The sequence below is a fragment of the Oryctolagus cuniculus genome, chromosome 6 (assembly GCF_964237555.1).
Source record: "Oryctolagus cuniculus chromosome 6, mOryCun1.1, whole genome shotgun sequence".
NCBI classification, from domain to species: Eukaryota; Metazoa; Chordata; class Mammalia; order Lagomorpha; family Leporidae; genus Oryctolagus; species Oryctolagus cuniculus.
The window spans coordinates 164,970,326-164,982,985 of NC_091437.1; the positions used below are offsets into that span (position 1 = coordinate 164,970,326).

General features: G+C 57.1%; 1 protein-coding gene across 2 annotated transcripts in view; it reads right to left on the bottom strand.

Annotated features, from left to right (window-relative positions):
- The window catches only part of KCNK9 (potassium two pore domain channel subfamily K member 9), a 58,710-nt gene that overhangs the window by 42,359 nt on the left and 3,691 nt on the right, over positions 1-12,660 (bottom strand). The gene's annotated exons all lie outside the window — the stretch shown is intronic.

Below are 12,660 nucleotides of genomic sequence, written 5' to 3' on the forward strand. Positions count from 1 at the left end.
AGCAGAAAACTTCCTGCCCACAACAAGGCCTGCTGTGCCTTCTGCCACCGTTCAGAGGAAACCAAACATCTTGGGACAGAGTGACCCACTCACCTGCAGACCATCAGTGAGAAGAACCTGCCCAGCTGAAAAAGACTGCAAAAGACAGCGAGTGACCGCAGTTGCAAACGTCCACATTAGCCGGCCATTTGTTAGACGTTGCACGCTGACTGCTGCGGAAGCCCAAGAAAGCAGGATGCAACATTATAGTTACAAGGGCGGACTCTGCCAGCCATCATAGCCAGCTGGCAGGACCAGCCGGACAAGGCAAACCCGCACTGTCCCTAGAGCTGGACTGGGGTCCACTGGCCCCTTACCCCACTTGGTTCCATGGTGCTCAGGAGGCTGTGAGTTCCAGAGGTCTCCTTGGACCAGCTGTGTCTGGGATGAGCATGGGTTTCCATAACTGTGGGCATCAGCGCCTGGGTGTGGCCTTGTCTCAGCCACACAAAGATGGCTAAGAAAATGCTATTTCATAGTGAGATCGAAACATTCACACACTTCTGAGGGCTGCTGAGGCTACAGCGAGAAAACCAGCAGCCTTGTAGACGTATCCAAGCTGTAGTCCGGGTACAGCACAGGGACCTGACGGGGCACTCGTGCCCTCTGACCCAGGAACAGCACCACCTGCAGAAAACCTCCAAGGGAGGACCTAGCAGAATCAATAAATGTAGAAAAATGCTCAACAAAGTATTATCTGTGGTGAGTAATTAAAAAAAGGAAATTACACAGCCCTGGCCAATGAGGTACAAGCACGCTGTGAGTGGTCCAGGAAAGCTCTTTAGAAAGAAGTAGGCTCTCCTGGCATTTGCACGGAAGGATGTTGGAAGTGATGGTGGAAATGGGGCAGCCATCCTGGCAGCATGAGGTACCAGCCTGAGGCTGAAAAGGCAAAGGAGACATGCCTTTGGGGAGCTGCCCATCAGGCTCCCCCAGGCTTCCTAGCTGAGGACGGAGCTGTTTGCTGGGGTCACTCTTACCTGGCTCCTCCACTACAGCAACAGGACATGATCCCCAAATGGCTCATTGTGATGAAAAGCAGTGGACACCTCTCGGCGATGACAAGAAAGTAAACACAGGGGCTAAAGCCATTGTTGTGTGTGGCCACAGCATCACAGGTGGGCGTGGGGACGTCCTCCTGGCTTCAGACAGACCTCTTGGCTGCCACATACCACGTCCCCTTCTCGGTGTGCTACGAATCCACATACACTGCCTCCCATGTGCCAGGGTCTGGGTCCCTCTCGCCTGGACAAGGTCCCAAAGAGACACTGGGTCAGTTTCCCCAACTACCCAGCTCCTCAACACAGGGCAGCTGGCAGAGGTTGAGAGGCTGGTATCTCCAGGAACTGGCACCCAGGCCAGCTGTGGCCCTTGCTGTGACCAACAATATCTCTGGACCAGACCCTCTCCTGGGCCCAGACCAGCAGCCCTGGCAAGAAGTCCAGCCTGGGTCTGCCCTGCACTGGCAGTCACCTACCACCAGCGCCTGGCCTGCACCTCAGCCTCACAGTCAGGGCTGCCAGAGGCCAGATGCTGCCTGAAGCTTTGGCCTGGAAAGCAGACACCAAGTGTCCACCCCAGGTCTCCCCATCACTACCCAGCTCACCCCAGTCTCACCCGAATGGGGCACCCCAAACGCACACATCTAAAGCCTTGGGAGTATAGAAGCCCCTTACTGGGTGAGGCAGGTCCCTAACCTGTCCTCTTCTCTTCAAACCAAAAGCTCAAGTTCAAAAGGCTGGAACCAGGGTCCAGCACCTGCTCTTGCCTCAGAGGCACATCCGAGCCCACAGGCATCGCCCTGGACCACTCAGCTGAAGCCAGTGTGCAGCAAGTACTCCCTGTGCACCTGTGGAGGGTCTGGCTGGGCCCTGCTGAACCAAGACCAGGAAGCCCCAGGAGGCCCCTGGGGAGACTGAGGCACAGAGTGCTGGGGAGCAGAGAACCTCGTCTTTTGTTCAAGAGGGGTGAAGAGGTAGGCCGAGCTGGAGCCAGGGAGGAAGGGTGGGCACTGGACCTGGGTGGAGCGTTGTCACCTAGGCCTAACTCCCGGTGGGGGAGGGGGGGATTCGGGAAGAAGATGGCAGCCAAGGGCTTCATAAGGGTCACCATGGTGACAGTGTGGAGGCTGGGGTCCCAGGGGGACTCAGGTGGAGAAATCTACCTCTGTGATTGCAGCCTATGGCCCTATCAGCTCCCAGTCTAACACCAGCCTCTCTCCTTGGCAGGGCGGGGGCTGTTCCTTCTCCAGGGGGCAGTGCTAAACCAGGTTGAGCCTCGGGAAGCCACTCAACAGGATTAGGGCCCTGGGACCAGGAGAGGCAAGGGAGGGGCAGCAGGCAGGGCTGGGTGGGGGAAGCTGCCAACATGGTCTGCAGGCTTGGAGAAAAGCAGCTGCGACCCACGGGGCTTGTGGCACAGGCCTGATACTCGACTTCCCTGGCTGCCTCCTCTGAGCCAAGTAGGGGAGGGAGTTTGCCACACACACCCCTTCCCACCCTTGGGGCTGCATAGATGCTGAGCTCCAACGCCCCATTCACAGACAAGAAAGCCAAGGCTTCGCGAAGTGCCTGGGTTTGGCCTCTGGGATGCTGGGATGGGCTAGGAGCCAGACGCAAGCCTGCAGGACCCCGCATTCTGCCTGTTCCCTGCTCCTCTGCCCGGGTTCCCAAGCAAGCCTCAAGGAGCCTCAGAATCCCTGCCCAGGAGGCAGGCAGCCTTGCGACCCAGGCATCCCACAGGAAGACCGAGGAGCTCCCTCATCTGGCCAGAGCGCTGGCTGAAAAGCTGGCAGGAGGGAGATTGGGCTGCAACATCTTAGAGATGTGCCCACTGACGCCATGGAGGCACCGATCCTTGCTGGGCGCACCTGGGCACTGCACCTGCTCACCACCACGTGCCCCAAGCCAGCACAGGGACACAACTCCACCAAATGCAAGGAGAGGGGTAAAAGGTCAGCGAGTGAATAGCGCAGTGGATGAGCAGGTTAATGGAGAGCCAATAGTATGCAGAAGAGGGCGTGAATGAATGAGTGAGGGGGTGAATACATCGGATGCAGAGGTTGGTGGGTGGGTGACTCAGCAGGTGCATAAAGGATTCTGTGAGCCCTGGGAGATGGGAAGCATGGACAACAGGCATGTGGAGGGCTGAGTGATGCAATGAAGTGAGAGGAAAGAAATGGCAAGTCCACAGAGGAAAACGTATGGAAGGAGATATGAGCCAGTGAAGGCCCGGGGACAGAATGGCGGGTGGGTGGGGGGCCTCGTCACACTGTTGCAGACTGCAGTCAAGAAGGAGCAGCTGTGACAGAGACAGAATGAAAGACAAGCATGTGGAGGCCTGAGCGATAGGCAGACAGGCAAGTGAATGGCAGGTGCACGGAGGACCCACGGATGGAGGGGTAGATAGAGGCACTTCTGAACAGCTACGAGGAGAGCTATGTGTGTCACGTCTGACAGAGCACTTATGAAAGCTATGTGGGAGAACCAGTACAAGGGCAGAAGGGGAGATGGGTGACAGGTGCACAGAGGACCAAGCGAACAGTGACAGCTGGGGCAGTGACGCTAAGTGTGTGGAGGGCCAAAGGATACAACTGTGGATGGGGGGAGATGAGCAGGTGTAGAGAGGCAGCTGGGAAGGTACGGCAGGTGTGTGAGGACCAAGTGACACAACTGCTAGTGGAGAATGAATGACAAGTATAAGGAGCACCCAGTGAGAAACTATCATGCAGAGGAAATAGGAACAAGTGATGGATGTCAAGTGATACAGCTGACGTTGAGGGAACGTATGAACGGGTGGGCTAGGACCCAGTAATGGCAGGAAGGGAAACGAGCGACAGGTACTTGTTGGACTCAATGACGCAATGTATGCAGAGGCCGTGGGTGAAGAGGTGCCTGGAAAAATTGTGACATGCACTTACGGATGAAGCACCGCGGGAGAGGTGCACGGAGCGACCAAGTAGCCCACCACAGTGGTGGGCGGGGAGGTGACAGCAGGTGCACTGAGTAGTGCACCCGGCAGGGATGCCGTGGCAGCTGAGGTATGAGCAGGGGTGTGGGTACAGGCAGGTGTGTGCAGGTGCATGGGGAACCCAGCGACACAACTGCAGTGGGGGAATGAACGGCAGCCGCATGTCAGGACTGAGTGGCATGATGGCAGATGGAAGAATGAGTGACAGGTTCACGGAGGACTAAGGGAAGCAACAGCAGACGGAGAGCTGTCAACATGTGTGTGAAAGATCGGAGGATACACAGCTGATGGGAGAATGACTGCAGGTGCACGTATGAATGAGTGTGTAGAGGATCGCACGCACAGTACTGGAAGGGGCATGTATGATGAGGTGCATGCAGAACTGGGTGAGAACAGCTGCGAGTGGGGAAAGGCACGAGGAGTGTGTGAAACAAATGTGCGTTGAAGGATGAATGAGCGGATGTGGGAGAGCTGAGTGATAGTGACGGATGGGCGAACAAATGCACAAGCCTGTTGAGAGACGAGCGGTAAGGCTATTACAAAGCGGATGGGGTATTACAAACGGGGGGGGGGGGACCAAGCGACACAGTGGCAAACGAGAGGATGAAGGCCAGGCGCGTGAAGGACGGGGCGAATCACTATTTGGTGGAGAAATGTATGAACAGGTGGGGGGGACCAAGTGACACAACGAGGAATGGCCGAATGAATGACAGGGGTGCGGAGAACTGAATGATACACCTGTGTAGGGGGGGACGACTGACAGGTGCACGGAGGGCTGACAGACATGGTGGTGGGGAAGGCAGGCAGGAACGAGGAGCAGGCTCTACGACCGTGGACAGGGGAGTGAATGAACAGCTGTATGGAAAACTGAGTGACTCAGTAGTGGTTGGCAGAGAGTACTAAGTACTGAGTACTGAGTGATGGGATACCCATGAACAGATGTGGGGCCTTAAGTACAGATGTGTCGAGGATGGGCACTGGATGAGCAGGTGTGTGGAGGACAAAGTGATGCAGTGATCGGTGGGGGGCTTGCGAGCAGGTATGGACTGGACCAAGGGATAAAATAAATAAATAAATAAAAAATGGTGGCCAGAGAGATTCACGAACAGGTATGTGGAGACCAAGTGAATAATTTTGGAAGAGGGGATGTCTGAAGGAGGAGTGAGTGAAGGAACTGCGGAGGAGGCAATGATGGGAGATGCGCGGGTGACCCGGTAACACAGTGCAGGGTGGGGGAGTGAGTGACAAGTGCACAGAGGACCAAGGACCATGGTGGCAGAAAGTTGCATGGACAAACAGATGCCTGTAGAATCAAGTGTCCCATGGATGGGGCAGAGGCGGCCAGGAGCGTGGCGGACAGCACGATGCTGGCAGAGAGGTGCATGTGTGAACAGACGCTTGGAGATGGAGGGTGCAGGGTTGGATGGGACCAAGTGGTGCTGTGCAAGGGGACATGAATGCCCAGCAGTGCGGAGGAATGAGACTCTGGTCGGTGGCAGGTGGGGAGTATGAGCGGGTTGTGCAGCCCAAAGTGTGTGAGGTCAGGCAGGCACAGGTATGAACAGGTGCATGGGGAGGGGTAAAATGATGGATCGGGGAATGAATGAATGGGTGTGTGGTAGACTGAGTTACAATGGTAAACGGGGTATGTGTGAACAGCATGTCGGGGACTGAATGGCATAGCAGTGGGGCGGGGGGGAAACAGGTGAATATCTACATGGAAGACAAGTGATCCAATGGCGGGTAGCTGCATACAGGAACACGTGGAGGACTTAGGGCAGCATGTCGGAAAGCGGTATGTCTGAACACGTGTGAGGATCCAGCAATATGGTCGTGAAAGTGGAAAGGCGTGGAGGCTGGAGGAATGAGGTTTTCACGGGAGGATGCATGACAGGTGTGTGAGGACGGAGTGACAGTGCTGCGTGAGGAAACCAAGGAGCAGGTGCATGGACAGGGTGGCATGATGGCAATGGGAGGATGGATGTCAGGGTGTGGGGGGAGGACAGGTACGTCGTGGAAGGAGGGCTGAGTGTGCAGGGTGAAGCACAGGCGTGTGTCTGTGGGCCTCGGGAGACCCGAGGGTCCAGCTGAGGAAGTGTAATTGAACGATCAGGTGTGTGGAGAACCGAGTGTACATTTCTGTACGCATGGAGCGTATGGACAGTGATCGATGAGGAAACGAACAAGCTGGCGGACTGAAGACAGAGTGACACAATGGCAGAGATGGAGCTGTTGATGTGGGAACTATGAAAAGTGGGAGGGGACCCCATCATACAACCGCACTACAGCAGGCACCTGCACAGTTGAACAAGTGATTGGAAAACAAGTAACATATTTGTAGGTGAAAAGAATGAATAGAATGGTGTGTGGAGCCCTGAGTGACACAGTGGGCAATGGGGGGATGTATGTACAAGTGCGTCATGTGCCACCCACTACAGAGAAAGATGGGCAGTAGGAACAGGCTTGTGAATGGGGGGCATGTGTGAACACACGTGTATAGGGCCACCAGATACAGCAGAAGATGGGGAAATGAATGAACAGGTGTATCAGGCATGAGGGAGGGGAAATGTAGGACTAGATGTGTGGAGTAGCCAGTAGCCAACATATGGACAGGAGTGTGGAAGGGCATGTATGGACAGGAGCGTGGATGGGGCACGTATGGACAGGAGCATGGATGGGCACATATAGACAGGGGCATGGATGGGCACGTATGGACAGGAACATGGATGGGCACGTATAGACAGGAGTGTGGATGGGCACGTATGGACAGGAGCGTGGGTGGGCATGTATGGACAGGAGCGTGGGTGGGCATGTATGGACAGGAGCGTGGATGGGCACATATGGACAGGGGCATGGATGGGCACATATAGACAGGAGCATGGATGGGCACGTATGGACAGTGGCGTGGATGGGCACATATAGACAGGAGCGTGGATGGGCACATATGGACAGAAGCGTGGGTGGGCACATATGGACAGGGGCATGGATGGGCACATATAGACAGAAGCGTGGGTGGGCACGTATGGACAGGGGTGTGGATGGGCACATATGGACAGAAGCGTGGGTGGGCACGTATGGACAGGGGTGTGGATGGGCACGTATGGACAGTGGCATGGGTGGGCATGTATGGACAGTGGCATGGGTGGGCACGTATGGACAGGGGCATGGATGAGCACGTATGGACAGAAGCGTGGATGGGCACGTATAGACAAGAGCGTGGGTGGGCACGTATGGACAGGAGCATGGGTGGGCACGTATGGACAAGAGCGTGGGTAGGCACGTATGGACAGGAGCATAGGTGGGCACGTATGGACAAGAACATGGATGGGCACATATGGACAGGAGTGTGGGTGGGCACGTATGGACAAGAGCGTGGGTGGGCACGTATGGACAGGAGCATGGATGGGCACATATGGACAGGAGTGTGGGTGGGCACGTATGGACAGGAGCATGGGTGGGCACATATGGACAAGAGCGTGGGTGGGCACGTATGGACAGGAGCATGGGTGGGCACGTATGGACAGGAACATGGATGGGTACTATAGACAGGAGCGTGGATGGGTACATATAGACAGGAGCGTGGATGGGTACGTATGGACAGGAGCATGGATGGGCACGTATAGACAGAAGCGTGGATGGGGCACATATGGACAGGAGCATGGATGGGCACGTATGGACAGGGGCATGGATGGGCACGTATGGACAGGAGCCTGGGTGGGCACGTATGGACAGAAGCGTGGATGGGCACATATGGACAGGGGCATGGATGGGCACACATGGACAGAAGCGTGGGTGGGCACGTATGGACAGGGGCATGGATGGGCACGTATAGACAGAAGCGTGGATGGGCACATATGGACAGGGGCATGGATGGGCACACATGGACAGGAGTGTGGGTGGGCACGTATGGACAGGAGCATGGATGGGCACACATGGACAGGAGCATGGATGGGCACATATGGACAGGGGCATGGATGGGCACATATGGACAGTGGCGTGGGTGGGCACATATGGACAGGGGTGTGGATGGGCACGTATGGACAGGGGCATGGATGGGCACGTATGGACAGGAGCCTGGGTGGGCACGTATGGACAGGGGCATGGATGGGCACGTATAGACAGGAGCGTGGGTGGGCACGTATGGACAGGAGTGTGGATGAGCACATATGGACAAGAGCGTGGGTGGCACGTATGGACAAGAGCATGGGTGGGCACATATGGACAGGAGCATGGGTGGGTACATATGAACAGCTACACGGAGGACTGACAGTGATGGATGGGGGAATGTATGCACAAGTGTGTGGGTGACCAGTTGATACAAGAGTCGATGGGATTATGTATGAAGAACTGGTTGCACAAGGCCAGACAGGGACATGTATGAACAGGTGTGTTGAAGAGTCATGTGATACAATTCTGCATGGGATGGGGAACAAGTGAACAAGTACATGGGCAGACCGTGTGACACAGCTGTGACGGGGAGATGAGTGACAGGGCCTGGAGGACCAGGAGACACAACAGTGGGTAGGTCCATGTAAGAGCAGGTGTGTGGAAGGCCAAGTGACTGTAGCTATGGTGAAGGAACGAACGGGCAGTTGTTTGGAGGACTGAGAGACAGCAGTAGATGGAGAATATATCAACAGGTGCACGGAAGGTCAAGGTCAGACTGGGGGAGGGGAATAAGTGAAGAGGTGTGTGGAGGACTCGGGTACAGTGGTGGATGTGAGCGAGTGACCAGGTGAGGTGCGTGGCCGACAGAACAGTACGTGGCAGATGGTGGTATGAACGGAGTGTGCAGATTGGGTATACAGTGGTTCATGGGAGCAGGTACGAACAGGTGTGTGGAGGTGCCAGGCCTAAACAGGTGCGTGTGAGACCAGATGAGAAATGGATGATGGGAGAATGAAGGAACATGTGTAGAGACCGGGTGCACAGGAGCACGTGTGAACAGGTGTGTGGAGGGCCAAGTGAGTACCTGGGGGCTGTGCGGATGGAGGCCCGGACAAGCAGGTGCGTGGATGAAGAGCTGAGTGCCGGGGTCTGGCTTGCCTTCTGCTTCTGCCCTTACCTCGCTGAACTTAGCTGGGGAAGACAGCCCAGGATGAGCTGCAGTGGCCGATGGGCGTCTGGAGCCCACCCACTCCCACCCCTGCCTCAGAGCGCCAGGCTGGGTATCTCCATCTCACCAGGGAGCCACGCCTCCGTTACATCACCCAGAATCAGAGGGAGCCCCACTCCTCCACCTCCCCCCGGCTGCTGTAAGCAGGCCACAGGTCCAGGAAGCCCAGAGGCAAGTCCAGGTCCAAGAGGAACCAGGGGAGGAGGAGGAGCTGTCCACATGCCTGCTCTGCATGGCCAGGGGCAGAGTGGACAACAAGCCCCCTCTCCCCTGGTCTGCCCGGGACGCTGGCTAGGCGGTCCTTCGCCGCGGTCTGACTGAGTGGAGTTCAAGGCAGAAGCCGAAAGGTGTGTAGAACACACCGCAGGCCCTGCCCCGAGCCAGCTCCACAGCTGGAGCCCGTGGGGAGGAGCTCCTCATTGCGTCATGGAGAGCAAGACCCTCCACGCTGGGGCACGCTGCCTTCCCGGCCTCAGTGCCCAACTGTGAAGTGGGGTAGCACTCCACCCCAGCATTCGCCCCAGGGGCGAGGACAGCACAGGTGGGTGTGGTCTCCCTGGCACCAGTGTGCAGTGCCATTGGCGCTGCTTCGATTCTGCAACCAATGCCTAATCTGTGCCAGACCCTGCAGCTACAGGGAGAAAAGACGCCATTCTGGTCTGGGGCAGAATGAAATGGGATCAGCCCGGCTGGGATCTCGCGAGGCAGGGGTGGGGGCACTGCTGGGGGGCGGGGGCACTGCTGGGGGCGGGGGCAGTGTAGAGGAAGGCTGGGGGAACACCTTGGAGAAAGAGGACCCACGAGAAGCACTCGCAAGACCAGCGAGGTGCAGGTCGCCTGTGTGCTAAGGCAGGTGGCACAGGTTTAGCCGTCCCCGCACTCCCCCAGGGCTGCAGCCAACTGTTTGGGTTTCCAGCTCGCTCTGCCTCAAGGCCAGGCCTTATCTTGTCATCTAGACTGTCCCCAGAACCTTGGCAGCAGGTTGCATAGGCAAGGCAGGGCCAGGCTCTCGACAGGTGTGGGAGCCCCACACCCAAGCGTGCCCAGAAAAAAAAAATTATAATAAAAGGAAGATGCTGCCCATTTCATGAACCCCCTGGAAGGCTGCGTTGAGGAACGAGACTCGGAAGGAACAAGAAGGCCTCTGGGCTCCAGCAGGCGCAAGGGGATCTCAGAGCTCCTGCTCTAGGTGTGCCCCCGCCCCAGCCAGCAGACCCTCGTCCTAAGTCAGCCACCTCAGTCCCGTCAGCTACTGCCCCAGCTCCAGATGAGCCCCACGCCCCGGGAGTACTGTCCCTCGCGGCTATCTACACCTCCCCCCGCCCCTGCAGCTGCAAAGGAGACCCTCCGGTCCCCGGCTCCCTGCCTCCCTGCAAAGCGGTTCGCCAGCATCTCCCGCACTCTGCAGTTGAGATCCGGCGCCTTCTGTTTTCCCAGTCCTGAGGGCGGCAACAACTTAGATCACAGATGTTAGATGGGAAAGAGAAGTGTCGCAGACAGTCCCGCTGCATCACGGCCAGCAGCCCATGGTGGGACAGGATTTCAGCCTGAAGCGCCCACTACCGGGAGGCTACAAGTTTGCACCAGAGATCCCTGGCACCCAGGCCCTGGCCCAGAGCAGACACGCCCAGAGGAGGCACCTAGGCCTCATCCAGCCCGGCCTGGAGCCTGCCCTTCAGGCTGCCAATGTGGGTGGTAGGCCGTCCTGCTGACCCGACAGCCACACAGGGTGCAGAGCCTCAGACATTTAGAATTAAACAACACAACCCCTTGGAAAAGCTACAAGTGGTGCAGACATCCAAGCAAGCAACTGGGGGAGGAATGGGAACCAGAACAAATTGTCTAACTACACCTGCCCCTGTGAGCCCGGCTGGAAGCGTGCTCTCTCCCGGATATAGGGACGGCCGCTGCCCAGGGCTCCCCAGAGAGCATCCCTCCCAAGCCTTCCACAGGCGCACAGCTGACTGACTCCTTTGCACAGAGGGCGCGCCGGCCGGCCCGAGGAAGCCCCGTTCATTAGCGCACACCCAGCACCCAGGCTCCCACGGCAACCTCCAAGGTGGAGCGCGCCCGCTGGAGCAGGGCTTACAGGAAAAGTCAGGATGCAGGTGCAGTGCATTAACCTCACTGGTTAACACGCCTGTCCAACAGGAGACAGCTCCAGGGAGGGCGTGGCTTCCGGCCGCTTCTCAGGCTAGACCTGGGAGCACCTTAATTTGCATTTATATTAAAAAAGAAGAAAACAAACGGAATTAACCAGAAAGGTGCTTTGTTTCCTGTAAACTGCTGAACTGCCTCTCCGGGCAGAGAGCCTGAGGCGCACTGAGCCTCTGGCCCAGGTCGCCGGCGCCCGGGGTCCCACCCGGCCAGCTAACTGTGCCCCGTCCCTTCTACAGGTGGAGAAGCTGAAGTCAGCAGTCAGGAATGACCTGCTCACGGCCTCGCAGGATTCCACGGCGGGTCCGCGCGCGCCAAGGGCGGTAACTTTCCACTACTGGGCAGCTGTGTTAGCAGAGTCTTCGTGTGCGTGCACACTTGTGCAAGGGCCTGTGTGTGCCATTATTCCAACCTTCCTTTGCAGAAAAGCAGTCGAAAACCCAGTGAAGGCAGTGGGAAAGGCACCCTGAGACCCTGGGGTCCTGCCCTGCCCTCTGTGTCCAGCTCCCCTCCCAGCCATCTTCTCGGGGTTTTGGCCGTTGGAAGCACACATCCAGACGACTCACTGGGAACCCAGCATGGACACGCACCTTGACGAGAACGTCAGAACCAACTTTTTGTTTTGGAACGCTTCCGGATGTGCCTGCAGCTCGGCCCCTTCCTCAGTGGTGCAGTTTACTTGTTGGAACGGGCGAAACGCTTTGTGTGCCCATTTTACCCTGAGAGCCAGCAGAGCAGCCAAGTTCACCTGCCCTTAGCAAGGAGCAGAGAAGGCACCAACCCTGAAGGGTTGGGGGCCCTGTCCCCTGCCCTGGCAGGCGGGAGTGCAAGTGCACAGGCATAGTTCTTGCTCTCTGGTTCTGGGGTGCACAGGCACCTGTCCCCAGAACCAATGCCATGCACGAAGCAATGGCAGAGCCCAACAGGACGTCTCAGAGCCTGGAACACTGTGTGGGCAGGAAGGACAGTTCTGCGTTTCGGGTGCTAGGCAGAGGGCATGGGGCCATGAGGGAGCGGAGTCGGTTGTGTAGACAACAGGAGGACAATTTTCTTCCCTGAACATAAAAGACCTGCACCAATGAATTAACATAGAAAACACGATGACTCTCTCAAAAAAAAAGTCTTCAACCAAGGAGACAGGCCGTCCTATGCTACTGCTTCCTGTTGCATATGGCACTGAAAAATGCTGTTTTTTTTTTTCTTTTTTTTTAGTCACACAGCTTCCACACAAAGCAAAAACACCAAGAGGGAGACAAGAGGGGTGAGTCCAAGGGGGGCTGCGAAGGCACAGGGGCAAAGGGGCCCTGAGGGGGCTCTGAGGTTGGAGGGGATGGCCCGAGGGTGGCAGCTGCCATGCTGGGGAGGCGGTGAGCCAGGGA